At 51.0% G+C, this 27368-nt stretch overlaps 2 long non-coding RNA genes across 2 annotated transcripts in view; both read right to left on the bottom strand.

Annotated features, from left to right (window-relative positions):
• Positions 1–523: 523 nt before the first annotated feature.
• Positions 524–2944, bottom strand: LOC109551877 (uncharacterized). Its single transcript, XR_002178562.2, has 4 exons — positions 2794–2944; positions 1966–2020; positions 1535–1695; positions 524–1090 (listed from the first exon to the last, which is right to left on the bottom strand). It is a non-coding gene; the product is annotated as an uncharacterized lncRNA (long non-coding RNA).
• Positions 2945–4642: 1698 nt separating this feature from the next.
• The window catches only part of LOC141278561 (uncharacterized), a 53922-nt gene continuing 31196 nt past the window's right edge, over positions 4643–27368 (bottom strand). Inside the window, exons 4-7 of the long non-coding RNA XR_012331410.1 lie at positions 25143–25273; positions 7127–7279; positions 5069–5131; positions 4643–4837 (exon numbers count right to left, since the gene is read on the bottom strand). This is a non-coding gene — a long non-coding RNA (uncharacterized lncRNA). The remainder of the gene's footprint in view (positions 4838–5068; positions 5132–7126; positions 7280–25142; positions 25274–27368) is intronic.

Genomic DNA, 27368 nt, shown 5'->3' with positions numbered 1-27368 from the left:
GTCAGGGAGGTAGAGGCATGCGGTCAGCTGCCCTAGGGCCACCCTTTGGGTCTAGGAGACAGTCAGTCCCAGGACTGCAGCAACCAGACAGACCCAGAGACGTGCCATCTCCAGAGTGGTGAATCAATCTGCACTTGGATGGGGCCACTAGTTCACATGCGGCACCCTGGCCTCACTGCTCAGCAACTTAATTCAGCATCTGAACAATCAGAATCATACACAGACTAAGAAGAATTATTCAGCATCAAGGAAGCAAATTGGAGTAATCCAGGAATCTTCATGAATTCTCTGCACTGGAAGAAAGGATTAAAATCTAAGCAAGGTAGAGGACTGCAATAGGAAAAAACCCTCAAGTGTGGCAAGAGAAACTATAATTAAAATAGCAAATTGCAATTTTGAGGTGAGGAGAGGTTAGATGAGTGTAAAGACCAAGGGACACCCACTGAAGCAACTGACAGAAATGATTCCCAGGGATGTTTTGGGGAGAAAAATCCATCTGGAAACAGAGAAAAGGAAATGAAACAAGAATTTGCTGCATTATTTAAAGCTTTCCATGGTGGGGGTAGGGTAGGGGACATTCAGGAGAGAGGAGGTTAAGAGAGAAGAGAATGGAATTGCTCTACCAAAGGGGATTAAAAGAATCACAAGGGCTTTTTAAAATGACTCAAGCAAAAAAAAAAAAAAAAAAAAGGATGCAAATAATTCTAGGCTGTGAAATTAATGGCAGCCAAGATTCTTAGTTCATTCTTTTTTTTTTTTTTTTTTTTTGGCTGCGTTGGGTCATTTTTTTGCTGAGCACAGGCTTTCTCTAGTTGCGGAGAGCGGGAGCCACTCTTCATTGCAGTGCAAGGGCCCCTCATTGCAGTGGCTTCTCTTGTTGCAGAGCACGGGCTCTAGGCTGCATGGGCTTCAGTAGTTGTGGCTCGCGGGCTCTAGAGTGCAGGCTCAGTAGCTGTGGTGCACAGGCTTAGTTGCTCTGCGGCATGTGGGATCTTCCCAGACCAGGGATGGAACCCGTGTCCCCTGCATTGGCAGGCAGATTTTTAGCCACTGCGCCACCAGGGAAGTCCCCTTAGTTCATTCTTTAAATCTGCTTAACAGGAAAAATGAAGGAGAGACATTTGTATGCTTGGTGAGTGATGAAGTCCTTGAAAATGCAGTTCTATAGAGCACTGACAAAACCAAACGCATGACAGAGAATATGTGTCCTGGGATAGGAAAGAGCTGGCAGGGAACTCAGACCCTGTGGCGGGGCAATCTGCTTACGTAAAAATACCTGACATTCCCTCCCTTGAATATTTGGCTTCCCAAATATGTGACTCCTTCATGGAAGTCTCCACATCATATCCAGAAATTGGCAAAGTCTAAAGATAATCTTGTAACATATCACATTGGAATTAGGAGGCCTGGGTTTGAATCTTAGTGCCGTCACTTACCAGCTTTGTGACCTTGGGTCAGTCACTTAACCTCTCTGAGTTTCATCACTTTATAGGACTGTGGTGAGGACTAAATGGGATTAAATACGAGCAAGTACCTGTCATAGTGTTGGGTCCATGGTAGGCTATCAGTGAAGGTTCATTGAATCTAAATCCTCCACCTCTTGTCAATTTCTTTGGTCCAAAGGACCTTCTTCATTGAGTCCTGTCCTTGGAACACACTGCTTCCATTTTAGAGCTCATTAGAAAACACATAGGCCTAGAATCCCGGGGGAGGTACAAGTCACTCCGAGCCCCAGCAAAGTCTTCACATCCTCTCTCATCTAAATGTCGACATGCACAGTAGTCCGCCCTGTTGGTCCAGCAGACCACTGCACGCAGCCCCTCACACTCAAGCCCACCTCTGTGCTTTACCACACTGAGGCTCTCTCTTCAGCCCAGCTCTTTCCCCTCAGTCTTTTCCAGCTCCTTCCCAGAGGCAACCCCCCACCCTCGTGAGATGTCTGTACATCCTGGGGCCCAGACTCACCCTGAGGGAGCCCAGCATGTGGGATTGATGCCCTGGTCCTTCCCTGTGAGAGAGGCTGTGGGGAGAAGAGAGAGGGAGAACAGTTGGGAAACAAACCAGATTTCTAAGCAGAGATGATGGGACTTAGGCCCTGGGGCAGCAGTGGGATTGTTGAGACAGTCTGGGGAGGGGGTCAGCAGGACCCCTGGATGAACTAGCTCTGGGTCAGGAGGATGAGAGGGGAGTCTAAATAGACCCACATACCCCCTTGGCCAGGGACACAAGGTCTCTCTCTCCAGGGCTGGCAGTGGTGGATGATTTCCCAGATACTACCTGGGCTGTGCCCTGCAGCTGTTGGCCACATTACCCGGCCTGTTTTTAAATAGCTGCACCGGATTTTTCATTCTTCTTTAACGAGGACCTGAGACCTTCAGCTCGTGCTTGGCTGTGGAAGACGAGGCTCCTCCTGGGGCTGTGCTCCCCACCCTGAGGCTGGCCTACCTTGCCGTGGCTCTAAGGATCACGTCCAGAGGGCCTTTTAGTGCTCACTCTGTGCTCCCGAGCTCGAAGCTAACTACATTCCTGGGGGCAGCAAAGAGGAAATTAAACATCCCCTGTTTTCATCACTTCCCAAAGTGTGATGAGAATGGGATATAGTCACCAGGCCCAGGACTCTCCAGTTTGCATTTGCCCCATGAGGCCCACCCAGCAACACTGTGCAGCTCTGGAAGAAGAGAAGTCTGCTCCCTGGGGGATGGGAGAGAATTGTTCAAACTTGTACCTTACCAACCCTTTGGTGGCAGAGGTGGACACCACCCATCACCGGTAACCCTTGCCTGATATACCCACCTCCCCCTGGCTGTCTGGTCCAGATGGAGTAGTTTGGAAACTGCACAAATCAAATGAGTCAATTACAAGACTGTGACTTGGAGCAAATCACTGATCATCTCTGAGCCTCAGTGTCTTCGTCTGTAAAATAAGGACAATTATACATACCTCATGAGGCTGTCGGTAGGATAAACGAGAATATGCAAGTGCAACCTTTTGGTAAACTGTAAACCCCAAGTAAGAGGACCTTAATAATTGAGTGCTGGTCTGGCTTTCAAAAATGCTTTGTCAAAACCCTTTGGGAAGCCCACGACTTTTTAGGGCATGAGCCACCCACCTCCTTGCAAGGTCGGCAATAAACCTTTTTCTATTCCAAAATAATAATAATAATAATAATTGAGTACTTCCGCATAGCCCAGGAAGCATGTCAGCCCATACCCCTTCTGCAGTCTTTCTTAGGCTCCTTGCCTAAGCCTACTTTGTACCCTAAGCTTACCTCTCCAATAGGCACTAACCAACCTGTATTATAATTCTTGCTTCGCATATCAATCTCCTACAGTCTACTGACCACTCAGTTTCCTGGCCCACAGCAGGGGGCTCAGTACAAATTTGCTGAAGGAATAGGCTGAGGCCCTGGAAAGTGGGGCGTGAAGGTATGGCCAGATACGGCCACCAGGGGGCAATCAAGTCCTTCCCAAGCAGGTCAACTTAAGTCATTGTGGAGGCCCTTCTCAGAGGAAGAGAGAGAGCTCTTTAAGAATTGCTCTCTTACGGGTAAAGGCCAGGGCCTAGCGCCTGGGCTACGAATTCTCTTTGTGTCTGACATCAGCTCTGTACAAAGACAGGACCATATATCTACCATGGTGTTCAGAGTCCCTGTGTCTGTCCAGAGCCTGAGTGTCCAGGATGACCCTGAAGGAACCAGACTCTGCTGCGGGTGCGGGAACTGATGAGCTCTGCTGACAGGGTCCGAGGGCCAGTGTATGCGTTGCGTGCATGCATACATGCTAGTCCCTGAATGATGTGTTTATGAGAGCTCTTGGCCCCTCCGTGGAGATCTGGCCACCCACCTACCCTCATAAGCAGCGTTGCAGAAAAGGACCAGACAGCACCGAGACCTGGGATGTAGGTCTGGTCCACCAACTGACCCACCCTCTGTGTGGCCTGAGCGAGTAGCTTCTCCTCACTGGGCCTCAGTTTCCTCACCTGAGAAATGACAGCACCAGGCTAGGTGGCTAAGGGCCTTTCTAGCTCTGACCTTCATTCCCTGCATCTCTGAGGTGAGGGCTGGTTCAAGTTCAAGGGCTCCAGGTAACCTTGAGGATTCTCAGACTGGTTTAGAACCTGAATCCTCAGGATGGGCCTCTGCTACCTCTGGCTTCCTATCAGGAAAATACCCAGACTCACTTCAGTGGTCACATACTGAATGCTGCCCTGGGCTCAAGAGAGGAAGTCTTTCAAATACCTGTGGGGATGCTGTCACTTGCCTTTCTGTCTGTGGAGGTTTCCCAGGTGGGACACTGGCAGCAGGCAGAGCCTAGGGCCTCAGTCTCTTGGGGCCTCTTCTCTCTGGGACCCCACCCTCGCCCCCTCCTTTCACCTTCAGGCAGAACAGGCCAGACAGATGAGAATCTACCCAAGCACAGGCTGCTGTTGAAATAAAGGCAGAGATGTTTCTTTATAATTTTCCCCTTGAAATAAACCCAGACTTAAGAACAACAGAAACACGCAAAATGTGTTTTTAGTGGAACCCAGATGGAGGGCTGGAAGCCCAGCGGGCTGTCTCCGTTGAGGGTTCTTGCCTCTGGAATTCTATCCTCTCCCCCCATCCCCCCTCAGGAACACCCCCACCCCACCCCCAGCCCTCGTCCTGGGGCTCTCCAGCCTGGGGCCCGCTCCCTCAGGCCATCTCCTTGAGGCTGTTTCCAGGTGGGCAGAGGGCTCCTGCCATCCACCATCACCCTCTGGACAGAAGGCTGAGTCTGGCATCTAGAAAGATCTGTGGTTTTAGAGATTTGGGGGAGGGGAGTGGGGACCAGGACCAACTCAATCCAAACACCTGGATCTGCCGAAATACAACAAAGAGAGTGAGTTAAGACATCTGAAAAAAATACTCTGAGGAATTCCGCTCACCCACATGGCCCACTGCTTCTCATTAACTAGCTCCAGTTCTCCATATTAACATATGCAAATCCAGCCCTGGGCTGGGGGACTGAGGATACAAAGGCAAGTCCTGACAACCCCCTTCCACCCCCAAATTGGTCAAAGAGTCCCCTGTGGGATGAAGAAATCTTACCAGTTCCATGTTGGTTTCGCTGAAGCAACAGTCTTGAGAGTTGTAGCCACAGGATGGTCATTCCTTGAGGGGAAACAGATGAGAGGAGTTACAAGGGAAAATTAGGGAAATTGATCCTGTGGAAGCTGCCTCTTTTATGAAGTGGTACTGGTCATTTTTCAACAAATATTCCTGGATGCCCACCATCTACCATGGACTGTACTGGGCTCTGGGGACATAGATATAAACCTATGTCAGGGGGTGGGAGTGGTCCCTGACCCTCAAAAGTGAAGTTTGGGCGAGAAATACAGACTTCAGAGTTATCCACGTAGATGTGGTAGATGAGTTTCCTGGGGAGAGGAGTGGAGGACTGAGACCCATTTTGTAGGAAGGGGGGAACTTTGGGCTTTCCTGTTTCACTACCTCTTACGGGCACACCTGGCTACACTCTTCCTCGAGCAACCTTCTTTCTCTTACGGCCCCCTCTTTCCCTGTCTGTTTTTTCTGTAGGGTGATTAGAATTGAATAGAAGTAGTGAGGGTGGCATGAGGACTGGGACAGTGACCCCCTAGTGCCCCAGCTCCTAGCTCCCTACCCAGCGCACCGTGGGCCCTCAGTAGGGAGGCCCTCGGTAGAGTTTGTTGCCTGAATAAAGGAAGGAAGGAAGGAGGAAGCAGGCTAGGGTTCCATTTGTCGGCTGGCTTCAGGCCTGTGCTGGGCCTCACTCCTGCTTTGAAAGGGGAGGGAGCGCAGGAGAATGAACGGGGGCCCTGCCAAGGCCCAGGGCCTGCGGGAAGGCTGGAGCCCTGCCTGAGCTTCGCCTCCCATTTCCAGCCGTGACTCTTGGACCGAGTGAGACCGTGTGCTCTCCCTGGGGACCTTCAGACCTGAGCCCTGCTCCATATGCATTGCGGAGCAGGCCAAGAGTGGAAGGAAGTGCCCAGACAGAGGGAGACAGAGTATTAAAATTCCACCGACAATACCACGGGAGGGAGTTTAGAGTTCCTAACTGACCGTAAGCCCTTTCTCCTGGCAGGTCTTGGAATACATCACTCTGGGCTCTCCCAGAGCAGCTGACACATCGCAGTAACGCTCTTCCAGAGGTCAGGGTCTGCTGATTGCAGCGGGGTCGGGAAGGCACGCTGGGAGCAACTGAAATGGCCCCTGTCTCCTCTGACTTTGGAGACCCAGGGCAGGCGGCCGGCTCGGTGGAGGCCCATCGACAGTCTGTCAAGGGCAGCGCTGTGACTCCCAGCCGAGCCCTGAGCCCAGAAGGTGGTTTGTTAACTGTCGGCCTCTGGGTGGAATTCTGTTCACCTGGTGAATAGAATAGACCTCGTTTTCTGTCACCTGAAAGCTCTGAGTGGCATGTTGCATGTGTGTCTTATTAACAAAAAGGAGAAAATGGAGTCATTATTACTGCATAATTGCAGTTCGTTTGCTAGGTCTAATCTTTCATGTCCAGGTATGGGGGGTGGGGCAGGGGGAGAAAATAAAAGGGGACCTTGATCTGAACCTCTCGGGAACCACCTGTGTAGGTGGCACCTCGGGAAAGACCGAACGGTACCTTAGGAGCCCCAGAGCAGCAAGTGTGGGCAGCAAAATGCACACCTCTTTGCCTACCAGACTGCACCACAGCCCTGGCGCCAGCTCCAGAAATCAGGTGACCGTAAGCAAGGCCCTTCCCTCCTGGAGCTCTGTTTCTTTCTTTTTTTTTTTTTTTTTTTTTTTTCAGGAAATCACTGCTCATATTCCTGCCCTGCTTGTCTCATAAGGTTGTCCTGAGAATTAAATGACAAATGACCTCCATCATGGATTCTTCCCTTCATTCACTCAGTCAACAGTCCTCTGCCCAGGTATGTTTTGGGACAGACACTGTGCTGGGTAATGAGATGCAGAAAGGAATAAAATGCACACGCTGCCTTCAAGGAGCCCACAGTCTAGTGGGGGCCACACAGAGAAGAAGATGAGACGTGGTATAATATGGGGGACCCTAGATGCATGTGGTGCTTTGGAAAGCTAGAGGAAGGGCATGCCACTCGCCTGGTATAGAGAAATCTTTGGAACGGTGATGCTTACCTGTAAAAAGGCGAGCAGGGAAATTGGAAATAGATCACACTATTTCCAAAATGGACATGCTCATGGTGTGTGTGACCTTGAAGGCAGACCTTGATGCTCCAGTCTGAATATAATGATTGATGTGCATTTTATGACCACGATTGCCCAGGGAGGCTGTAAAAAAAGGAGGACATGGGGTCACGGGGACTTTTTGCCGGGCTGCTTTACCCCATGTGGAGGACAGCACCCCTAATTGTCTCCTTGAGTCATTTACACGCCCCCCAGGCTGCTACGGATAAAACCCTCTTCTCAGACCAGGACCTCCACATGAGTAGGAGGCCCCAGGTGGGCCGTTAAAATGTGATCTCTTAGGCTTGTCAGAGAGGAGATTAAAAGGGGAGATTGACCAGTTTTAAGATGGCGGACCCCACATGGACACAGGCAGGAAGCCAGGCCAAGTGTATATAAATTGTTTCAGTCCTTAAAGATAAGAGCAGACCTAAGAACAGCACTAAGGCAGAAGACACCCATACTTAGGAAGGATGCCCGTCCTTATGCTATTGACATTTTCTGTAATTATTTTCTTTTTGGTCTCCTTTAATAGTAAATAAGGTTATTTTTTATTTTTATTGAGGTATAATAGACATATAACAATATATTCATTCCAGATGTACAACATAATGATTCAATATTTGTATATACTGTGAAATGATCACAATAAGTCTAGTTAACATCCATCACCTCATGGTTACAATTTTTTTTCTTGTGATGAGAACTTTTAAGGTCTACTCTTAGCAAATTTCAAATATACAATACAGCATTGTTAACTATAGTCACCATGCCGTATATTACATCCCATGACTTATTTATTTTATAACTGAAAGTTTGTACCTTTTGATTCCCTTCACCCAGTTCAGTTTGATTTTGTTTTATTCTTTGTTCACTTGTTTTTAGACTGTACATATATGTGAGATCATATAGTATTTATCTTTCTCTGTCTGACTTCACTTAGCATAATATCCTTACTTTTTCTTTTGGTGGCTGAATAATATTCCACAGTATATACGTACACCACATTTTCTTTTTTTTTTTAACAAATGTATTTATTTATTCATCTTTATTTTTGGCTGTGTTGGGTCTTCGTTGCTGCGCATGGGCTTTCTCTAGTTGAGATGAGCAGGGGCTACTCTTCCTTGTGGTGCGCGGGCTTCTTACTGCGGTGGCTTCTCTTGTTGTGTAGCACGGGCTCTAGGCGCGCTGGCTTCAGTAGTCGTGGCATGCAGGCTCAGTAGTTGTGGCTCACGGGCTTAGTTGTTCAGCGGCATGTGGAATCTTCCTGCACCAGGGCTCGAACCCGTGTCCCCTGCATTGGCAGGTGGATTCTTAACCACTGTGCCACCAGGGAAGTCCCCACCACATTTTCTTTATCCATTCATCTATCAATGGACACTTAGGTTGTTTCTGTGTCTTGGCTATTATAAATAATGTTGCTATGAACATGGGGGTGCATTTATCCTTTTGAGTTAGTGTTTTTGTTTCCTTTGGGTAAATACCCAGAAGTGGAATTGCTGGATCATATGGTAGTTCTATTTTTAATTTTTTGAGAAACCTCCATACCGTTTTCAAAGTAAGGTTATTTTTTTAAGATGCCAGCCTGTCTCAGCTCTAAACTTGAAAGGAGTCATCTTGTGCTCTTGGAAGCCAGAATGGTGGTGATAACAAAAATCAGAGGGAGAAACCCCTCATTCTATGCCAAGAAAGATGGTACTCAGGAGATCCAAGTTCACCCCACATTGTCAGCCACCCTCCCGGCTGGAGTTTCTACTTCCAGGATTCTTCTGGGTCAAACTTTGGGCGGTTTCTGTGTTTCTTTTCACAGAAAAGACATTGCACTTATAACGCCTGTAAGAAAATAGGACAAGACTAAACACTGAGAGCTTCCCTCCTCCAACAGGAGGGAGAAGTCCCAGGAAAATGGGTGAGGACTCATGGCGGTACTTTCATAACTTGCCGCTCTGTGGATGCTGGGTCCTATTTATTGTCTGTCTTCCAGCACTGCCAGGGGTTCCCACACCAGCTGCTTATGCTGCCAGGGGTCTGCTGGAGAGCTGGGTGGGCGGGCAGGAGGAGACTCAGACAAGATGAGATCAGTTTCCCAGCTGAACTGGGGAGAAACGTTTATCCCTCACCTCTGGGCTTCTAATGAATTCCGATTCAAGCCACACAGGCCTAGGAATCGATAGTTTTAATCATTTCAAAAACTAGCCCCACTCTGGGTAAAATTACAATGCACAAGCAGCTCAATGGAGCTTAAAGGCCACAACCTCATTATCATTTCATTAGACTCACATTTCAGCAAGATGGAAGGAAACGTTCTCCCACACCACCCCTCCCGTGGCTCCCCTCACCTCCCCGGGTCCTGTGGAATAGCTCGGGAGGACAGCGATGGTTTACAACAGCTGTCAGCTACGAGGGCCACTGGCCACTCCCATCATGCACTCTGCCCACGGAGGAAGCTCGGCACAGTCGCTGGAGACCTCGGCGCAAATGCCTCCCAAATCAAGTTTGCGATCCTGGGAAGTTTAGTAAAAACAACCCTGCTGTCAGTTTGGCTTCTCACAGCTGGAGGGGTCAAGTCATCAACACAATATAAACCCAGGCCAGCAGAACCTTGTCCTGCCCAGGACCCCAGACACCCTCTGGGAAGCAAAGGATTTGAAAATGTCTTAATGTTTTCCACGTTGTTTATTTTCCAGTGTTTAATGATATTGTCCATGCAAGGAGCAAAAACTCAGTTCCTGCTAACAATTAAAGAGGGTTTCTAATTTAGGAGAAAATGTGATTTTAAGAGAGAGAGAGAAAGAACTTGCACAGGAAGTAAGAGCACATAACTCACATTGTGAACATGCACGCAGAAAAGCCTTGCGTTGAGAAGACCCTGACTGGATGTGAGCACACGGGGGAAAGCTGTTGGGGGGACTGATCCAGCCAGGGGGCCATTTCAGAGCAGGTCACAAACGTCTGCTCCTCTGCTTCACATCTGTCGTACCTTATCACGCTGCCACCACCACCGGACAGTTTCAAGACTGTGGCTTGTATTTGTGACTCGAGGGTCCCCAGACCTCACCATCCCACAAGTCCACGTGGGTTCCCCTCAATGAAATGACCAGATTTCACTGCTGCTTGCTCTTGTCTGCCATAGGCTCACTCTGTGATTGAGGGACCCCTTGGGAGTGTCCCACATGTGCTCGTGAGCAGGACTGTTACGGGGAGTGGACGCCATGTCTCACCAAAGCTTCTCTCTGCCGACCCTGTTTGCTCTCTGATGCCGTGCAGACCACAGTCACCCCAGGGTGGGCCTTGCTGCCACCATGCCTACCTGGTGTCCTCTGTGCCCTGGAGCCTCATAGTGTCCTTTGCCCCTCCCCCATGCTGTCACAACCTGTCACCTAGACCCCAAACAGGACTGATCTCCCTGAGCCTCATAGGACCCTTTATGAAAATAGCCCCTTCGGCTTCCTTTGAGGCCTATCCTCCCACAGGACTCAGTGCTAGGTTATCGGGGCAGGGGTGGTGATGTGTACTTCCCTCCACTTCCCTTTATGTCCCCCATTGCTAAGAGAAACCTGTGCCCCACGCCTCCCCAAATCCAGCAGACACATCTGAATCCCACGGCTAGAAACGGTTTTAGCTGAGGTTGGGAGCCCTACTCCGTATCCTCAGACCAGTTGTTCTCAACCTTGGCTGAATATTAAAATCACCTGGGGAGCTTTTTCAAATCCTATCGTCAAGGCCACACCCTAAAGCAAGAAATCAGAATCTCTGGGCATCAGTAATTTTTAAGTCTCCCTAGGTGATTCCAACATGCAGTCAAGATTGAGAACAACTGCCTTGGAGGAAGAAAGAAATGGAGGAAGGGAGGGAGGGATTGTGGGAGGGAGGGCAAGGCCAAAACTGGGACCCCTCTCCCTATGAGGGAAGGGAGCTGAAGCAAGCAGACCTAGTGCCACGCCCCAGGACACACACCGAGAAAACCCAGTGATTCTTTCACCAAACCTGCCAGTGACTCGTGCTGCTGTTGTCAGTATCTCTTTCAGCTGAGTCAACGTATTAGGAAAGTCAAAGACAAGTGCAGCCCGGACCTGGTGGCATCCGAGGTATCTGCAGGGAGGAGGCCTTATCCATGGCCGTGGTGGAGACAGACTCCCGCAATTGACAGGACATTGGGAAAGCCCTGTGTCAATTACCAAACTTCCCAGGATGGCTGGCCATCAGCTCCAAGAATGGTGTGGCCAGGGACTGGCCTATGTTAGCTAGGTACACAAAGAGTTCATTCACTCATGCATTGGTTCACTCATTCATTCGTTCATTTGTCCATCTGCTCACTCACATCCACACATGTCAGAGCTGTGTGTAAGGGACCTCAGATATCATATGCAGCCCGGTGGTTCCCAGGCTTTGTTTTTAGCTGAGGAATGCTGGTTTAAGTGAAACCGTATGGAAGCATAAACAAATACAAGAGGAGTTGCTCTGGGTAAAGTAGGATAGGAGGCCCTGGACCGGCCCACTCATCTCCCTTCTCCTAAGGGGGCTTCACCAGATTCTCCCGTTTCAAGGAGAAACAGGGTTTGGAAACCTCTCATCTTATAAACTAGGACACTGAGGCACAGAGCAGGGTGGGGTCTTGCCCAGGGTCATACAGATTTCATGGAACAAACTTTACTGTGCCAGGTTTGGGGAAATACAGAGCTGAGTAAGACACTGTCCTTGCAAAAGGAGAAGCTTACAGCATAGATCACTAACCCCAGATGCTGAAGCAAATGGCCAATTTAATCAAATGACCTGCCTCTGTCAGCTTTGTTTTCTGAAGAAAGCCCTTCCCAGGTTCTTTCCCAGCACATGGCTCTTGGGGAGAGCTGCAGTCTTGTCCTCCGGAGAGCACCAGGTGTAATTCATGTTCAGCTGGGATGCATACTGCCAGCCCTCTGACTGTCCTGGGTGTTTTCCTGGTTGTGAAATATTTTGGATATCACACTGGTATTCCACCATCAAAGTTCCCAAAGTGTAAGGATCGGAAAACATCAGCAATACCTGCCTTCTCACTGCTATTATTTGACGCCAGATCTACTGAGGTCTTCCAAAAAGTGGAGACCATTCTCTTCATGGGGTGACTTCCGTGGGGGAAGTTCTGGGCACGGTCTTCCTGAAGGTGCCTTTTGGGTTCAGGGTGGCCAGGCTGGATTCTGAGATGGATTGAAAGCCACACGGTGCCTCAGAGCAAAGCACAGGCCTGAGTTCAATCCCTAATCCTCCCACTCGCTAGCAGTGCTGTGTGTGTGCAGGACAGGCATTTCTCAAGTCCAAAGTTGTACCTGCAGTGAGTGCTGTCCCTCCCCAGGAAATGCCCTCAGCTGCAGGGAGCGGCCTTGCCTAAGTTATGCCCCTTCCCAGGGGTGCAATGACCCAGCCCCACTCCCTGGATGCGGGAACATCTCTGAAGCATCGTCTAAGCTTCAGTGTGCCCCATGGGAGCGACTGAGACCTCGTGGCAACTCCAATGCCATTCACCCTCTCCCTTCGCCCAGTCCTGTTTCCTTACAGGCCTTGCTCTGTGAACAGTCCCCAATTAACCTCCTGCACACAGTCTTCCTCTCAGAGTCTATTTCCTGAAGACCCTGGCCCTCAATGGCACATATCCACAAAATGAGGGCAATAACCCCTACCTCTAAAAGCTGTTGTGAGCCTTAAGTGAGCTCGTTGTTCACGAGAAGTTTCCTCTCTAACCCGGTGCCTGGAATATAGAGTGATCGGCACATACTGTTCACTTTCTCCCCCTCTCTGTTCTTTCTTCCTCCAAGTGTTTACAGATTTTATAGTGAGTGTTCTCTCTCCTCTGAGGGATACATCTGGCTCTCTGTTCATTGGCCGAGCAGAAGTGATTGACACATTCCAAACCCAGTAAATGTCCAATCCCTTCTTGTGTTGAGGTATTCTACATAGCTGTGCTCACCTCTTATAAACACACCACACACACACACACACACACACACACACACACACACACACGGTATTAAAGAATTCTGCAATCTCTGAAGTTTTACAAACATCCAAGGCTTTATACCATTGCCACAACACACAAAGAATTGCTTGTGTAGAGACCCGCATGCCAAGTGAGACATCCCAGGAGGGAGGGATCATTTCCTGGTGGTATGATCAAGGAGGTCCTCATGAAGGAGATCACATTCATCATAGGTTTTGAAGGATGGATAGAAATTCAGCAGAGAGGGTGGGAGTGGCTTTCCAGACCAAGGGAATAATATCGCAGTCAACAGTGGAGTTGGGAAAACAAAGCATGTCTAGACAAGCCCTACAGTGTTGGCCGAAGACAGGGTTTTGTAGAGGAGGACGAGGCGGAGGATCCAAAGCTGGGGAGACAGTTTGGGACCTGACTGGGTGGGTCTTGAAGGCCAAGCTGAGGCTGGAAGCAATGGGACTCCACTGACAATGTTTGAGAACGAGGGAGAGCTTTAGGAAGCTCCGCCATGGAGAGGATTGAATGGAATGGTATTAGAGGTCAGGAAACCAGTGTCGACGCTCTGGTAACCGACTAGGGCTAGCGAAGACCCTTCACCTGACTGGGGCACTACTGGGCCGGGAGGGCTGGACTCCCAGGGCAAGAGCACTGGCCACTTTTTCAGAACACCACAACTATCAAACCCTTCAGGGGCGACTGTGCAAGCACCCTTCTGTGCAAGTACCCCTGTGCAAGTACCCTTCAAGGCACCTCATCTGAGGATAAACAACAAGTGAGCTCACTCCCCAACAATTGTTTGGAGAAGTGAAAGAGGAAACTGACCTCAATATAAGGGAGCCTGACTCACTGTTTCTCAGTGACCTTGTGCAGGAAAATTCTCTGAGCCTGCTGCCAGTCACCTCCTCTGTCCACACCTTGCCTCATAGGAATGTGGACACCAAAAGGGAGTCCCACGAATAAAACACCTAGAGAAACGTCTAGAAACAGGACAGACTCAGCCCTACTTCCCCACTCCCTTGCTGTAAGGCCTTGGGCACATCACTTAACACCTTTCCAGGCCTCAGTTTCCTCATCTATAAAATGGTCATAATAACTATCACCACCCATCTGTGGGACTTTTATAAGATCAAGTAGCCTAATAAACCTGAAGGTGTTTAAAGCTCTTTGGAAGCAGTGCTAAAGCAATGCAGGGTGTCGTGGTGATGCTGTTATGTAATTGTGTATTGCTATTGCAGCCGCCCCTGTAGCCTGTGCATCTCTTTTCTCTGAAGAGCCCAAATGCTGCTCATGGTGTCCTTTTTTCACAAATATTTCTCAAATGCTCGCTCTTGTTTAGATGTGGGCCTGAGACCAGAAGTCTCCACAGATACTGCCTACCTGAAACGGACCTTGAGTCAGATCCTACGAGAGCCTGGCTGAGAGCAACTTGGAGCTGATTCACCACCACTCAGCAGGAAGCTGATGGTGTCATGGTCAGGGAAAAGCAGGTGACTCAAGGTGGAACTTCGTGAACACAGAGGAACTGTGATCAGTCACCTCTCCAATTCCATCTCCTTGGTTGCATTGATCCAGATCCCAGCCCCTCCCCTCCCAGACTACCTTCTGATCCCACTGCCTAGAAATATAACAGTGGGGCCAGCATGATTCACCAACCATGTGACCTCATTTTCTTCATCTGTAAAATGGGTCTAATAATCTCTGAGCTGCCTGCCTTATAGGGCTGACATGAGGAGGGTCCCACGGGCCAAGGATGCAAGAATGCTTGGTGACTCTAAGGTGTCGCACCAAGGTAAAGGGCTGTTTGAGAGGACCCTTCAAAGGTATGTTTCAAGATGGTTTCCTGCCCAGTGAAGGGGAGGGAGAGAATGGCTGGCGGCCGATCTGCCGTGGCTATAAGAGAAGTCATAGGGGAATCCCAGGATGCCGGTTCCCTCCAGACCCGAAGTTCCAAAGCTGGATAGAAAGCATTTCTTGAACATGGGTATTCGAGAGAACAGCTCTGAGTGTTCTGATACAAAGCATCCCCCTTCAAAAAGATCTAACAGCCCCCAAAACCACAAGACCAGGACAGTGGGGGAGTCATCATCTTCCCTCAGCCCATGGCTTGGCTGTTGCCCTCTTCCTAAGGGTCTCTGGATTCTCTGGACAGAGGCATGGGCTGGGCTGGGACAGTGACACCCACCCAGACCACAAAGGAACATGGCTGGAGAAGGCAGAAGGTTAGAGAGGTTAGAGCTGAGATACCAGGAGACTGCAAGTCCCCTTCCCAGGGGTCCTGGCCTGAATGGAAGGAAGAAAAAGGCCCCGTCCCCCAGGGCAGCAGGCATCCAGCAGGAAAAAGGTCAAGGCCAGGGGTGGGCCCACTTGCCACGTCTGGCTTGACTCCCCTGCTTACAGGTTGGGTGCGTAGAGAGGAAATAGAGTTCTCCAGGAGAAGTAGCAAGGGGGGACAGCTAAGGATGGGGGCAAGGAAGGCTTCCTGGGGGAGGTGACATCTAAGACTTGAAGGACAAGTAGGAATTGGCTAAACAAAGGAGGGATGGAAGATCTGTCCAGGTTGAGGGAAACAGTGCAAGGTCTGGGAGGAGTTAGACCAGGTGGAAGGCTCTACCGGTAGTTCTAGATGGTTGGATGCATATGCACGAGGCTCTGAGCTTCTAGCAAGCTCTCCTTTGCTCCTCTGTCTCCCTGCAACATCCTTTCTCCAGTCAGACCCCTCAGTCCCAGCTCCAGGGCTGCCTCACCCCAGAGGCTTCAGCGCCTCTGCTGTCTGCCCTAGCTCGGGAGCCACGTGGCTCGGGCTCTTCCTAAGGGCCGGGGAAGCTGTGGAAGGAGAACGGGGAGGTGGGTGCTTAGGCTGAGCTGGAAAAAGGAAAGAATTCCCCCACCCCTGGCTCCCCACGCAAGGACACTGAGTGATGGCCAGAGTTGGCCTTGGTTGTGGTCAGTCTGTGGTAACAGCTGCTAGATATCAGGAAAGAACCTGCTTCCTCAGCTTAAGCCTCCCCACGCCCAGGTCCTCGGCTTCTGCCAAATCAGTGCCCGCTAATTTGGTCAAGGTGAAGTTCTCCTCCCCTTCCTGGTGTTTTGCCGCCCAGCCAGCAGGCGGCAGGGACGCCCAGCGCACCCCATAACCACTAGGGCACAGGCATGCGGCCAGCACGCTGATTCCCACACCTGCACACTCACACACACGTACACGTGAACTCACAGTACCCACGCTCACACACGGACTCTCACAATACGTACTTACACATCTGCTCATCCACACACACGCTCGCATGCCCTCGCACACCCGAAGGGCCTGGCTTGCCTCTGTTCCGTAAGTTCCCTTTGAACAGGATCAGCCCCTTGGAAGGTTCTGGGCCTCCAGCCCAGGGATGTGAAGCCCTGGGCCAGAGAACCCCAGTATCTCTCACTGAGAGGGTACCAAAGGGTTAAGAGAGAACATTTCCAGGGAGTTTGCCTCTTAATCAACACAGTTAATTCTTTTCCTTTTACAAACATAAATTCTTGGCAGTCAGTAACCAAGAAAGAAACGGGTAAGAAAAAAATCTTAACCCAACATTAGTCAAATCTTTGCCTCTTCCTTTTTTTTATTTTTCCCCCCCTCAAGATAAAACCCAGGGGAATTCAAAGCAATGAGAGAAATCCCAGCCCGGATGGAATGTTTTTGCTAATATATGTCTGCAAGTTATTTAAATGTATGTTTAAGTGTGCATGTATGTGAGTGTGTGTGTGTGTGTGTGTGTGAGAGAGAGAGAGAGAGGGAGGGAGGGAATATGAGAGCAAGCAAGGATGGCTGATGGGGTGTGTGTGTGTTTGTGTGTGTGACTAGAGCAGACAGCAGAACAGAGGAGTCACCAGAGGCTCTGCCTGAGTCCCAGCTGTCCTCCAGTCCCGACTCTCCCATCTAGACCTGATGCAGGACAAGGCCATTTCCTAGGACAGTCCTTGTCCTTCAACCTAGGGTCTCCTGGGACCATAGCCCCTGTCCCTGCCCCTCAGCCCCAGGATGCCCTGGGTGACACTTTCTGCCAGGGGTAGATAACCCATCCACCATACACTCTTGTCCCGTTTTGCTGCTTAGCCAGAGATTTGGGGCTGGAGTTTCCAGGCCTGGAGGAGAGGGACAGTTAAGAGGACCAAGCCTTGCCCCCATCACAAGAGCACCCCATACACATGCTGTGGTCCTGCCTGGACTGGAAATCTGGGCTGAGGCTCTGTTCCTGGCCTCTTGCTGTCTCCTCTCAGAGCTCTCCCATGATCTTCAGAACCCCCTGGTAGCTCCTCTCTGCTTTGACACTCACCTCCTCAGAATTCCCCTGGATGACAGGCCTGACCCTCGCCCACAGACTCCGCCTCAGCAAGGCTCCCCACCTCCACCCCCAGAAGCAGTCCCAGCCAGGCTCAGGGTGCAGGGGCTTTGCGGACAACCCCTCACCGCCCACCCCCGACCTGCCCTCTCTCCTCTGCTCCCTCCTGAGCTGACTTTAATTCTTTTCATCTTTCCTCTGAAATCACTCCTCTCGCCCCGTATTCAGCTGTCTGGGTTCCAACTTCCTGATTTCCAGGGGGAGATTAAACAGCTTTCTCCATCTAAAGGCACTTTGGATGCCTGGGCCACCCCATGGGCTGGCCAGACCTCTCTCTGGCGAGGGGCCTGCTCTCACTCTTCTGAGCCCTGGCCCACCCTGAGTCCTAGGCCTTCCACAAGGAACTTCCCATGCCCCTAGCCTGCCCTGGCCCCCAGAGATTCCAGCCCTCCCATCGCTTCCCCTTCACACAGAGGCCCCTCAGCTTCTCCAGCCAGGCCCAGAGCCCAGAGTCCACAACCTCCTCTATCACCAGCTTTTGGAAAAGGAGAGGTGGGGGTAGGGACGGGGCAGTGCTCAGGGTCTGGAATCTGCAGAGAGAGCCCTCACTCTGCTTACCCACCCCTCCCTTTCTCCTCTGGCTTCTCTGTTCTTCCCACCCACTCTTGCCCTCAGAAGCCCTTTTTCTGAGAACATGGACACCCGTGGTCTCCCCTAGCTGACAAAGGGACAAGACTGACCAGCTTTCAACTCCCTGAGAGTGTGTCCCCTACCCTGTTCGTCTTCTGGAGCCACCCTAGGGTCTGGTGCTCAGCTGAGCCCTGGCTTGAGACAGAGCACAACGGGGTTAGGGGCACGGCTGAGTGGGAGGGGCTGCTGGAGAGGAGGACAGAAAGAGAGTCCGAGGGAAAGTAAAATGGAGTTGTGAATTACGTACCATTTGAGCCTGCCTGATACGTAGCTAGGGCATAGTGGTGAAGCTTAGATCTGACTTTTCAGCAAGGAAGAAATAGTTGCCTAGAAAGGAATCCCTGAGACGGAAAGAGGGAAAGAAGACATTCCATGGGAAGCATCCAGGGATGCCACCTGGTCAGAGCTTCAGTTTTCTTCTGAAATGATCTGGGGCCTTGGGACCCTCACTTCCTAAGGCCTGAGATGCCAGGAGGACTCTTGGGTCCATATTGGTCTGTGGGCTTCAGAGAGTCCACAAATCCCCTGACATCATATGAAAAGTCTCGTGGGCATGAACAGTACCATGAGGGGAGAACCTCCACGGCCTTAATCATGTCCTCAAAAGGGTATCTCACCCCCAAGAAGTTAACAACCACTGGATTAGAGGTTAACACGAAGGTGATACTTGAAGCCGGACAGACTGACACAAAAGACAGGGCCAGCGTGGAGCTAGATGACCTCTGGCTGAACCAAGCGGAGAGTCAGGCCCAGGCAGTAACGTGAGTCTCAGGAGCTGACCTGCACTTCTAGATGTGTGTGTAGGGGCAGGGAGGGGTTCCAGAGATGACCCGGGTGCCTGGAGACCCCATCTTAAAGCAGATCTCTGCCAGGTGAAATCCTAGGCTCACATGACTCCTTCGCTGGACTCAGCTGTTTGCAGGCTTTATCTGCTGGGAACTGGCAAGTACTAGCTAGTGAGATGGTACAGGTGACCCAAAGAGTCCTAGGTCTCCATGGGAGCACCAGTGAAAAGTGCACAGAAGCATCTGAGCCCATAAGTTCCACAATGTGTACCAAGTTCATCTGTCTCAGAGTAAAACTAGAGTCCACTCTTCAAGGGGCTGTGTGTGTATCCAGCACCAAGTCAGAAGAATCAGAAAAAGAGAGGGGAAGGGCGTCAATGCCAAGGAGACAATTTGGAGGTAACAACAGTTGTTTAGCGAAAACGTCCATTAGCCCAACCCCACGCTAGCCGGACTATGCACTAACCGAGCTGCTGGACCTCTCTGGGTCACGGGTCCCTCTTCTGTGAAATGATGAGGTTGGGCTGGAGGGTCTCTGAGGGTACCTTCAGTGCCGCCACCTCAGGTTTTAAGAAATGCCTCCTCTGTCCCCTCCCTGGAAGTCTCATTGGGGGGAGCTGGAGATTGTCCAAAAGCCAAGGGAGTTTTCCCACCCTGCCCCTGCCTGCTCTCCAAGATCACCCACCCAGGGCCTACGCATGGCGCCCTCCTCCCACAGTGTCACTTTCCCTACAAATGAGGCTGTGGGAACAAGAGGGGGTCCCTCTTTGGTTTTTATTTCCTTGCCTGCTTGCCTTCTTGCTCAGATCGAGTGCATTTGGAGGACAGGAAGTGGGGAGGCTGGCTGGGACAGGTGAGCAAGGAACATCCTGGACCTGGGGTGTCAGCTGCTCTCCAGCCGGAAGGTGGGGGTGGCAGGCTGTGAACTCTCCCTGGGCCCTGGGAGGACAGACACACTGCCAGTGCCGCACTAGACAACCCCTCAAGCTCCCTTTCTAGAGCCTCATAGCTCTAGAATGCTTTGTTCTACCCAAGGCATGTCTGTGTGGTTCGTAAGTGTGTGTCTATAGCTGCGTGTGTAAACATAGCTAGACGGATACAAATCAGGCTTTATGAGGTGGTGGCACTGCGTCTGCCTGTGGCAGCCAAGCCGCTGCCAGGGCTTCCAAGAGGGCAGCTCCCCTGTCTCTCCCCACAGGTCTCCCCCGTCACATCCGCCTGTGACTCCTTTTCCCCCGACTCCCCAGCATCAAGCTGTCATTGCCAACTCCTCCCTCATTTTTCCTCCCCACAGCCAGGCTGTTGCTATATCCTCACTTCTTCCTCCACAGCAACTCTGAGATCTGTTTCTTTCTTGGTGTCCGCCCCCTCCCTCAGCATCCCCCTCTTGTGTCCCCGACTCTCCTGCTTGATGTTTTTTTTTTTTTTTGCTTCTCACCCTCTCTGACTTTGTGCTTTGCCTGTGCTTTGTCCATCTGTCTATCCCTCTCCGTCCATGCTTGTTTTGTGTGCAGCCCTGTCTCCCCTGTCTGAATCCCTGCCTGCCTCTCTCTCAGTTGGCCTCGTACCCTCTGGTTGGTTGTGTGTGTTTGTCTCTTTACCTCTCCACTCTGTCTCTCAACAAGTCACAGCCAGAAACTCCTTGGGAAGCAGTGTCTTGAGCCTCCTTCTTCTTTCTAACCTCACTGTCAAGTTGACTCCTTACCTGGCCTGGCCTCTGAGCAGAGCAGAGGCAACACAGTGCAGGGACGGACCTCCTCGGCCTGCGAGAGCCAGTGGGCCATGGGAAGAGCAGCTGGGCTGGAGGAGCCAGTGATGCAGTCCTGCCTGTTACTAAAACAAGTGGCAGTCCTGGCTCATTTGCATGTCAGGTCTCTTTTACATAAATCTGCATGTCAAGCTGGAGGCCCGGGAGCCAGGTAATGCAAAATGATGCAAAATAAATTAATCAGTGTGCCCTTCTGCAGGTGCAAGCCAGCCCTATCTTCCAACTGACAGAGCAAACCCAGAAGGGCTCGTGTCCTTACAGGGTAGGGGGAAGGGTGGGGGGGGCAGGAGCAGGGCTCTGGCCTGGAGCTGGCAAGCAGCCACTCCAGCTCAGGCTGTGGAAGCCTCAAGGGGCAGCTTGCCCTCTAGCCTGGCTCCACGGTGGCCCTGAGAGACAGGATGGGCCCCCATGGCTGGAGAGAGCTGGGAAGCCAGTCAGCCTGGACCACAGCCTCATCCAGGCTCTGGAGACTCAGACTCCGGGGCTGGGAGAGGGGGGATTTAGGGATCTCCTCATCCAGTGGGGAAACTGAGGTACAGGGAGTAGGGGAGGGACCTTTCCAAGGTTACCCAGCTCTCTATGGCAGGGCCCAGCACAGAAGTCTGGCATTTGGAAGCACTGCCCCTGTGCTAACCTCCTTGGGGTGCTCTAATCACCTTGGGGTGCCCTCCAGAGCTCCCTGACCCAGACCTGGGTCCTATTCCCCCTCCAGGAAAAGGCGGCGTGGGAAAGAGATAGTAGCCATTCTCCCTCTACAATCTCTAGCCTCTGCAAAGTGTGACGTCTCGGCTCCCCTCTGGATTGGGAAGTGGTTCCTGAAGCCCCAAGGATTCTGAGAGGCCCCTTCATGTGAGAGGGGAATGGGGAGGAGGGTCCCCAGCATCAGACCCTGCCCCAGGCCCAGCTCTGTGTCCCCTCTGACAGGCAAAGGCAAACTAGCTGTGGGACCCCAAACACTCCCAAAGATCTCACACCCTCTCCAAACACAACTCACAGTTTGTTTAAAGGGACCCACAGCAAATCACGTCTGTGCCAACTAGGACTGCTCTAGTTCTCCTCTGCTGCAGGAAGCTGGCCAACCCAGCTCCATCCCGCTCCGGAGAGTGCGGGCTAACGGTGGGGGTGGCGTCTCAGGGGGCAGGGCACCCGGTGGTTAGGAACAATGAGCCACATCTCTGCTTGGGTGGTCATGCTACCACTTACCAGCTGTGTGACCCAGGGCAAGACACCTGGCCTCTCTGACCAGAGCTCTCTCGTCTACAAAATATGGGTGGTGAGCATTCCTACCCAGCGGGGTTACTGTGAGGCTTAAATGAGACAAAGCCCGCACAGCACCCGGCACAGGGCCTGGCACAGAGGAAGCATCTATAAATGGTAGCCATTATTATTACTCTTGCAAATATGGGTACCACAACCAGGCCAGCCTAGGTCAGAAGAAGGGGATGGGAAGCAGAAATAAGTCCAGGTGGGGTCTCTCTCGCACTGCCCTTTCTCCTCCCATCACCTTCTTCTGTCCCTCGCCCTCCAATCTAGTCTCCACATTTGCACCAGAGGGGAAGTACTAAGACACACATATCGTCATGCCACTTCCTTGCTTTAACTCCTTTCTGGCTCCCTATTGCTCTTAGGATAAAGCCCACGCTCCTTGACATGGTCTTACAAGACCTTTTGTAATCTGGCTCCTGCTTATCTCTGAGCCTCATCTCTCAGCCTCTTGTAACCTAAGCTTCGGGACCACAGTGACTCAGACACACATGTTGGCGCTCACCTCCAGGCGTCTGCATGGGCTGCTTCCAGACCCCAGCTACTCACCCCTCTATAGTTAGCTTAGAAGTTGCTTCCTCCAGAACACTCCCCCACTCCTGGCTGAGGATGGATAGAAAAGGGCTTACAGAGATCCTCGTCCCAGGAGATTTTTCTGAGAGGTCCCAGAAGTAGGGATGTCTAAGATCACCTAGTCCAGCTTCTCCTTTGGCAGAAGAGAAACTCGGGCCCCAGAGGGAGGAGGCTTCCTCCAGGTTCCCCCCACCCCCTTTCCACACTAGCACAAGAGGAAACCAGTGACCCCTCCTCTGACACCAAGCGTGACCTCTCATTCTAATTCCTTTGCATTTAATCATTTAATCACCTCTCCCAGGGATAATGAATTCCAAGCCCCAGGAGAGCCCATAAGGCTGTGTGTATTTTGGGGCCAGGGCTGTTTTAGAGCACCCCTCAACCATTCCCATGGTGTCACTATCTCCTCTTCCCTCTTTATCAGATTCTGGCCTGCCTCCTCTGCCAGGTGAACAGAGCTTGTGACCAGGGGACAGAGGGGCAAAGGGGGCTTGCTGGGGAGCTGTCAATTCAAAGGGTAGCCAAGTGAGAACAGGTCAAGGCCACCACTGGAGCGTGGAAAGCAAACAGGTTCTGGAATCAGGAAACCTGAGTTCAAGTCCCACTTGCTAGCCGTGTGAAAGGGCAATTAGTTAACCTCTCTGTACCTCAGTCTCTTCAACTGTAAAATGGGGGTAACAATAGCTCTCTCACCAGGCTGTCGTGAGGGTCAAGTGAGGTGACATATGGGAAAGTACCTCCTAAACAGTTCAACACTCAACATGCCTTCTTCTTAACGAGCCAAACGAACGAGCGCAGGAAGGTTCTGACCAGGAGCCAGGCTCCCATGCCCAGAGCTGACTGCTAACTCAGCCCCCTGCTCCTGCCCCCATTCTGTACCTAATCTATTATGGACTGAAAGGTGTTGGCCTTATAAGTATGTGTTCCTCATGGCCAGACTTTCCTGAGTGTTATCAGCCTGGCTGATAAGATAATCTTGCCCTGTAGGGCAAGCTCCGGCACCTGGCGTTCTGCATTGCAGGTGACCTCACAGACTTAACTTTTTAATACCTAGCAAGTCAAGACAGAGGCTCTCAGCTTACAGGCTGGAAGGGGAGGGGCCGGCTAAGGGGGCCTCCGAAATTAATTCTCTTTGTTCCTGAGTCTGATGTCTGGAATTGACCGAAGACTCCAAGTTAACACCTTTCATGCCAGATGGTGACTGGGTCTCTACTGGCTCCACTGAGCTCAGAACCAAAATGGTTTCGAAAAGACTTGAAGTGAGCGCCCTTCTCCTTTAGTTAAGTGCAAAATCTCCGTATCTATTTCAGCCTTTGAGAAGTGAAACCCGGGAAGGCAGCTTCCCCAGGCAGAGGAGAGAGGTGTGCAGAATTAATAATCCATCTCGATTTTTCCTGTGTAATTTAATAAGTTGACCAAGCTTATCAGGGGGGACCTGGGCTGCCTTTAGCCACTGTGCGAGCCGGGCTCACGCTGTTGCCTCACTTTTCCACATTAGAGCGGTTGACCAGCCAGGTGAGGTGAGTCAGGGTTAAGGTGAAGAGCTGGGACCCATCTCACCTTGTTTGGGCATCCGTTACCATTTGGCGACACATCCCTCCTCGCTCAAACGTTCTAGCCGGGTCCTCAGAGTCCTAGATGTAAGCCTGAACCACATCTGCCCTCCTGGGCTCTGAGCCTTGGGCCCCACAAGGCCCCCGCTGCCTCCCACCTCTCCCAGCCTCAGGGCGGATGCACCTGAGCAAGGTATTGTGACTGGCTGGTATTTAAAGAAGAAGGAGGAGGGAGGAGGGGAAGGGGAGGGGCTTTTCTGGGACGGCCCCAGCCCTGTACCTCCCAGAAGAAAGGCAACTGCCTGGACTAGCTGCATCCGACCCCCAGCAGACCCTTCTCCCCACCCTCCCTTCCACCCCATTTCTCTCCCTCCTCTGCCGACCAGAGGGCCACCCCAGGGCTGCTTCTCCAGAATCCCTGGAAAGAATGCCTTGGAACCCAGTGTGGGAAGCACTACTCTGGACGGTCATCTCGTTTTGGAGCTGCCACTCGTCTCCACAAGAAGCACTCGGGAAGGGGAGGACACCCGTATAGAATATTTTTCCAAATAAGCAGGAGGGGATTCAGAGATCAATGAGTCCATCCCCTCTTTTCCACAGATGGATAGACTGAGGCTCAAGGAGGGAAAGTGGTCTGTCCAATGAGCTCTCACCACTGAGGCAGGGCCAGTGGGCCTTCGCTGGGGTCTTGCTAGTGGGGGGCATGTATCACAGTCTAGGGGCTCTGGAGTCAGAGGGACCTGAGTTCAAATTTCGACTCAACTGTGAGACTTGGCCACATCATTTGTAGAATGGGATAACAGTAACCACCTCCCAGGGTCTATAAATGAGATAACAGATGTTACAGGCCCAATATGTATTACTCTACAACTTAAGCTCCTTGAAGGCAGGGGTTGGTTTCATTTACTGCTGTATCCTCAGAGCCTAAAACATGCCCTGCCCGGAGTAGCACTGAGTAAATGCATGTTGAATGAATGAATGCAGCATATGGTTCTTATTATCACTCTTATCCTCACTATTATTGCCCAGAGTATTTTCTTGTTCACTTCAGTCACCTTTTCTTTTCTTCTCCTGGACTCCTTTCTCTGTTTGCTCCTTGTACCGGTGTGTACAGGGTCACTCCTGCGCACACGCACCTTCACACCTGCACGTCCCCAGGCTGTGCTGTCTCTCTGCCTCTTCTAACCTGCAGTGGGAGAGGGAGAACCGTGAGGCTGAATCCAAAACCTCGCTTTCCTACCCAACCCACCCCCCACTCAGTGTTCAAATTGCTGCTCCCCTTCATATATCTGAAATCTTGGCCACCCTCCTCTAAGATACTTAGTGCTGCTTAATAAGTCAGGGGTGGTGAAAAAAAAAAAATCCCACCAGTATTTTTTCCTTTCCAAGGAAGGCTGCCCACTCGTTTTTGTTTTGTCTGATTCAAAACTGACTGATGCAATTCCCTTCTGCTCTGACAAATAGGGACCCTCAGCAAAGAAGGAAACAGAGCCAAAGTGAAAAGAGAAAGGGTCAGAGGCTTTCTGGAGATTTATGAAGTTCCCATTCGAGCACAGGCAGCTGGACAGTGCTCTCCTAGGTTCAGGCCTTGAGTTTCAGGAAAACAGAAAGACTCTGAGACGCGCCTTCATTTGAGTCATTTGGGTGGAGTTGATGTTTTTATCTTTGTTATCTTCCTATTTCCCTCTCCTGTGAGCTGAGAGCTGTGCTCAGCGAGTGGGAATGCCTGCTTTCTTCTGCCTTTGGGGTCCAGGACACTGGGGCAAAATACCAAGAGGTGATCCTTCCATTCTTCTCAAATCCCATCTCACTCCTTTTATCCCACTCCTGAGTTTAGTTTTAATTCATTTCGAATCTGTGATCGTCTTGAGAGGAAAACGTGTAGGAAATCGATAGACTAGACTAGATTGTAATATGACATAAATAACTCAACCCTACAAATTAACACAGGCCCACAAGCCTACACCTGAAAGAATCAGACCACAAGCAAATAAAAATTTGCCTAATAATAGAAAATAATCACAATAAGTAAGCCCTATGGCCTTTAACTGGATTGGCGTGACTGAAAGATAAATTGTGAGTGAAATACTCAATCCAGACCAACTCTGTAGGGGTTGGTTTGTTTATGTACTCCCTTAATGTATATGACTTAAAAAACAGATTCCATTTACTTTCATCTTCTTTTTAGTGACTTAACTGAACAAGGGTCTCAGTTACTAAAGTAATGGAAATGTTGGCTCTGTACAGATAAGTGGTTTCCATCCTTTTGAGGGGGGCCATCCCCGTTTGTCTGAGCTCCGCTCTTACTGGGCACAGGGCCCGATGCTGCGTGAGTGTCCAACTCCCTGCAACCTGGCCAAGCAGGGAGCCCAGGTGGGGTTGTCCACCTAATGGGGCTCCAATGAGCTGAGGCAGGTAACAGGAGTGTCTCTTGCATTGATTACAGGCCCTTTGAGTGGAAAGGAGGTACCTCCTGAGTTGAGAGTGGGCCTTGTGCATCAAGTCCAGTAGACGGACAAATCAGGTCTGTTATAGACTGGAGGTTCATGTAAGCCGAAATGTGATGGTATCAGGAGGTGGGGTCTTTAGGAGGTGATTGGGTCACAAGGATGGAGCCTCATGAGTGGGATTCGTGCCCTTCTAAAAGAGACCCACTGGAAAAAAAAAAAGAGACCCAGAGGGCTCTCTCACCCCTTCTGCCAGGTGGGGACACAGTAAGACAATGATGGTCTATGAATTAGGAAATGGGATTTCACCAGATGCCGAATCAGTTGGCACTTTGATCTTGGACTTTCCAGCCTCCAGAAGTATGAGAAATAAATGTTTGCTGTTGAAGCCACACAGTCTATGGTATTTTTGTTATAGCAGCCTGAATGGACTAAGCAGTGCATTGTGGAAGCAAGAAAGAGTCTGAGGTGGGCATCAGGGCTGGAGTGTGGAGCAGGGAGGCATAGGGCTGAGGACGTTCTTGCCTAGCCTGGGCCCTTAGCCCCAAGAAGCATGCCTCTGCCTTGGCCACCGAAGACACATGAAAAACCCTGGCTGCCCATCAGTTCAGCGTCTACTGCTCTGTCTGCCCCAGGCATTGGCTCCCACTTGGTCCCAGTTCAGCTTTACTGGCTTGTCCTAAGTGGACTTGGCAACCTGGTTCCATTTCTCCTTCATAACTGTCTTGGAAGTCCCATAATTCTCAGCCACCAATAATTACCCCCCAGGCACCAAAATCGACCTCCTCCCTGCATCTGCATCCAACCCAGGTGTCTGGGCCACCACAGCGCACC

The sequence above is a fragment of the Tursiops truncatus genome, chromosome 4 (assembly GCF_011762595.2).
Source record: "Tursiops truncatus isolate mTurTru1 chromosome 4, mTurTru1.mat.Y, whole genome shotgun sequence".
NCBI lineage: Eukaryota > Metazoa > Chordata > Mammalia > Artiodactyla > Delphinidae > Tursiops > Tursiops truncatus.
The sequence above is the reverse complement of the archived record's forward strand: the minus strand, read 5'-3'. Positions and strand labels throughout refer to the sequence as shown.